The sequence below is a fragment of the Gorilla gorilla genome, chromosome 20 (genome assembly GCF_029281585.2).
Source record: "Gorilla gorilla gorilla isolate KB3781 chromosome 20, NHGRI_mGorGor1-v2.1_pri, whole genome shotgun sequence".
In the NCBI taxonomy this organism is placed as follows: Eukaryota; Metazoa; Chordata; class Mammalia; order Primates; family Hominidae; genus Gorilla; species Gorilla gorilla.
Window position 1 is genome coordinate 18595090 of NC_073244.2, and position 4940 is coordinate 18600029.

Consider the following 4940-nt stretch of genomic DNA (forward strand, 5'->3'; position numbering starts at 1 on the left):
CGGGTTTGTTTGTTTTGTTTGTTTGTTTGTTTTGTTTGTTTGTTTGTTTTGAGACAGAGTCTCACTCTGTCGCTCAGGCTGGAGTGCAATGGCAGGATGTCAGCTCACTGCAAGCTCCACGTTGTGGGTTCAAGCGATTCTCCTGCCTCAGCCTCCCAGGCAGCTGGGATTACAGGCGCCCGCCACCACGCCCCACTAATTTTTTTGTATTTATGTAGAAATGGGGTTTCACCACGTTTGCCAGGCTGGTCTCAAACTCCTGACCTCAGGTGATCTGCTGGCCTCAGCCTCCCAAACTGCTGGGATTACAGGCGCAAGCCAAGGCGCCTGGCCTTTCCTAGGAATTTTAAAACAAAATGTGCAAAATATATTCATTTACTAACTCTACATTTGTCATTGCACTCCAGCCTGGGCAACAAGAACGAAACTCCGTCTCAAAAATAAATAAATAAATAAATAAATAAATAAAAATAAAAAATAAAATTCCTATGAAATATTGTCTTCTGAAAATTTGAGCATTTTTGCCCACTGGGTTGATGGAGACAGAAAGGGTTCTAGGCCAGAATGTTCATATTTGGAAGACTTTCAAATTATAACTGTTGTCACATGTTTGCAGTTTATTCAAGACTGCTGTTACATAGTGGAAAAATTAACTCCTTACTTCAAATGTCTAGTCTACCTAGATGTTTGGAAGTGTCCCATGTATATTAAATGTAGAGGTAGTGAAATATCACTGTAAATATCTTTTTGTTAAAATTTATAGAAAACACTGCCTTTTGGAAATTGAATTGTTTAACCACCTTTGTGAGCAGTGTAGTACTGTGTATAGTTGTTCGATAGTTTAGGGGAGGTGGGAGGGAAGAAATTGCAAAAGGTAATAGGCCAGTGTGTTCATAATTGGACATTTTCAGACACTATTTTTCTGTATGTTTTGTGCATTTTGTTTTGCTCTGTATATAGCATATATAATGGGCAAATGCATCCTAATTTTGCAACATCTAATTGCTGGATGTTAAAGAGGTTGCCAGTGTGTGATAAAGTACTTAGTACATTTAGCATATTTTGTATACTTTGTGTTGAAATTCACAGGAAACTTGTCTTCTGTGAATGACTTTTGGATAGGAGTTTGTTCAACCATCTCTAAGCATTACACATGCGTGTACTTGTCCACTGGATTGAAAGCAGAGAGAAGGAAGTGAGGAGGGAATGGTTCAAGGCCAAAATGGTCATATTTAGGAGAGACCTCAGATTATAACCACGGTTACATGTGTGGAATTTTATTTAACAGTGCATGTACATGGTGGACAAGTTAGATGAAATATCTAGTATTTCTAGATATTTGGAAGTGCTTCATATATTTAAAAGTAGTAGTCACATAACACTGTTTTTTGTTTTTGTTTTTGTTTGAGACGGAGTCTCACTCTGTCACCCAGGCTGGAGTGCAGTGGCACGATATCGGCTCATTGCAACCTCCGCCTCCTGGGTTCAAGCAATTCTCCTGCCTCAGCCTCCTGAGTAGCTGGGATTACAGGGGTGCACCACCATGCCGAGCTACCTTTTGTGTTTTTAGTAGAGACAGGGTTTCACCATGTTGGCTAGGCTGGTCTTGAACTCCTGACCTCAGATGATCCACCCACCTAGGCCTCCCAAAGTGCTTGGATTACAGGCATGAGCCACTGCGCCTGGCAAATAATACTTTTTGTAAATAACTTTTAAAAACTGATGGGTCTGGGGCCACGCACGGTGGCTCACGCCTGTAATCCCAGCACTTTGGGAGTCCAAGGCAGGTGGATCACGAGGTCAGGAGATCGAGACCATCCTGGCTAACATGGTGAAACCCTGTCTCTACTAAAAATACAAAAAATTAGCCAGGCGTGGTGGTGGGTGCCTGTAGTTCCAGCTACTTGGGAGGCTGAGGCAGGAGAATGGCGTGAACCCGGGAGACGGAGCTTGCAGTGAGCTGAGACTGCGCCACTGCACTCCAGCCTGGGTGACAGAGCGAGACTGTGTCTCAAAAAAAAAAAAAAAAACAAAACAACGGATGGGACACAGTGGCTCACGCCTGTAATCCCAACACTTTGGGTGGCTGAGGCTGGTGAATCATTTGAGGTCAGGAGTTCCAGAACAGCCTGGCCAACATGGCGAAACCCTGTCTCTACTAAAAACACAAAAAGTAGCTAGGCTTGGTGGTGAGTGCCTGTAATCCCTCAGCTACTCAGGAGGCTAAGGCACGAGAACTGCTTGAACCCAGGAGGCAGAGACTGCAGTGAGCTGAGATCGTGCCACTGCACTCCAACCTGGGTGACAGAGTGAGATTCTGTCTCAAAAAATAAAAAAGAAAAGAAAAAAGAAAAAAAACTGGTGGGAAATACTCTTTGGAAGTAGAATTGTTGAACCACCTCTGTGAACAGTGTACTCTCTGTACTTGTTCATTGGGTTGACGGAGGTGGGTGAGATGAAATTTCCTGATTAGGACATTGTACTACAGCTATGCAACATGTTACCATTGAGAGAAAATGGCTGTATAATTTCCTACATGTGAATATGCAATGACCTCAAAATAAATTTTTGTTAAAAAGTACACCACTGGCCAGGTGCGGTGGCTCACGCCTGTAATCCCAGCACTTTGGGAGGCCAAGGTGGGTGGATCAGGAGGTCAGGAGATGGAGACCATCCTGGCTAACATGGTGAAACCCCGTCTCTACTAAAAATACAAAAAATTTGCCGGGTGTGGTGGCGGGAGCCTGTAGTCCCAGCTACTCGGGAGGCTGAGGCAGGAGACTGGCGTGAACCCAGGAGGCAGAGCTTGCAGTGAGCGGAGATCGCACCCTTGCACTCCAGCCTGGGCAAGAGAGCGAGAATCCATCTCCAAAAAAAAAAAAGTACACCACTGGATTCTGCAAACCTCCCGAGCACACGTCGGTAGCCGGCTCCCTCGCTGTCTGAATTACCAAGCTGTCTCCCCAGCTGTATTTCCAAAATGTCGCTTTCTAACAAGCTGATGCTGGACAAGCTGGACGTGAAAGGGAAGCCGGTCGTTATGAGAGTCAACTTCAATTTTCCTATGAAGAACAACCAGATAACAAACAACTGGAGGATTAAGGCTGCTGTCCCAAGCATCAAATTCTGCTTGGACAATGGATCCAAGTCAGTAGTCCTTATAAGCCACCTAGGCTGGCCTGATGGTGTCCCTATGCCTGACAAGTACTCCTCAGAGCCAGTTGCTGTAGAACTCAAATCTCTGCTGGGCAAGGATGTTCTGTTCTTGAAGGACTGTGTAGGCCCAGAAGTGGAGAAAGCCTGTACCAACCCAGCTGCTGGGTCTGTCATCCTGCGGGAGAACCTCCGCTTTCATGTGGAGGAAGAGGGAAGGGAAAAGATGCTTCTGGGAACAAGGCTAACGCTGATCCAGCCAAATTAGAAGCTTTCCAAGCTTCACTTCCCAAGCTAGGGGATGTCTACGTCAATGATGCTTTTGGCACTGCTCACAGAGCCCACAGCTCCATGGCAGAAGTCAATCTGCCACAGAAGGCTGGTGGTTTTTTGATGAAGAAAGAGCTGAACTACTTTGCCGAGGCCTTGGAGAGCCCAGAGCGACCCTTCCTGGCCATCCTGGGCAGAACTAAAGTTGCAGACAAGATCTAGCTGATCAAGAATATGCTGGGCAAAGTCAATGAGATGATTATTGGTAGTGGAATGGCTTGTACCTTCCTTAAGGTGCTCAGCAACATGGAGATTGGCACTTCTCTGTTTGATGAAGAGGGAGCCAAGATTGTCAAAGACCTAATGTCCAAAGCTGAGAAGAATGGTGTGAAGATTATCTGGCCTGTTGACTTTGTCACTGCTGGCAAGTTTGATGAGAATACCAAGACTGGCCAAGCCACTGTGGCTTCTGGCATACCTGCTGGCTGGCTGGGCTTGGACTGTGGCCCTGAAAGCAGCAAGAAGTATGGTGAGGCTGTCACTCAGGCTAAGCAGATTGTGTGGAATAGTGCTGTGGGGTTTTTTGGGGTTTTTTGTTTGTTTGTTTTTTGAGATGGAGTCTCACTCTGTCACCCAGGCTGGAGTGCAATGGCGCGGTCTTGGCTCACTGCAACCTCCGCCTCCCTGATTCAAGTGATTCTCCTGCCTCAGCCTCCCCAGTAGCTGGGACTACTGGTGCGTGCCACCACGCCCGGCTAATTTTTGTATTTTTAGTAGAGACTGGGGTTTCACCATGTTGACCAGGCTGGTCTCGAACTACTGACCTCATGATCTGCCCACCTCGGCCTCCCAAAGTGCTGGGATTACAGGCGTGAGCCACCGCGCCCGGCCTTCTGTAGGGGTTTTTGAATGGGAAGCTTTTGCCCGGGGAACCAAAGCCCTCATGGATGAGGTGGTAAAAGCCACTTCTAGGGGCTGCATCACCATCGTAGGTGGTGGAGACACTGCCACTTGCTGTGCAAAATGGAACATGGAGGATAGAGTCAGCCAGGTGAGCACTGGGGGTGGTGCCGGTTTAGAGCTCCTAGAAGGTAAAGTCCATCCTGGGGTTGATACTCTCGGCAATATTTAGTACTTTCCTGCCTTTTAGTTCCTGTGCACAGCCCCTAAGTCAACTTAGCATTTTCTGCATCTCCACTTGGCATTAGCTAAAACTTTCCATGTCAAGATTCAGCTAGTGGACAAGAGATGCAGTGCCAGGAACCCTTAAATGGTTACACAGAATCTCAGCTCATCTCTACTGCAAAAATTCAAAAAGTGAGGTGAGAGGATCACTTGAGCCTGGGAGGTTGAGGCTGCAGTGAGCCATAATCTTGCCACTGCACTATCTGGGAGTGACACCCTGTCTTGAAAAAAACAAACAAACAACAACAACAACAAACTGCCACTCCACATTCAAAGGGAAGAGAATTAAACTCCACTGTTTAAAGGGACTAAATGTTTCTGTCTCCCACCTC

General features: G+C 46.4%; 1 pseudogene; it reads left to right on the forward strand.

The window, feature by feature from the left end:
- The first annotated feature begins 2941 nt into the window (after positions 1-2941).
- LOC101135048 (phosphoglycerate kinase 1-like) lies at positions 2942-4706 on the forward strand (annotated as a pseudogene).
- The last annotated feature ends 234 nt before the right edge of the window (positions 4707-4940 follow it).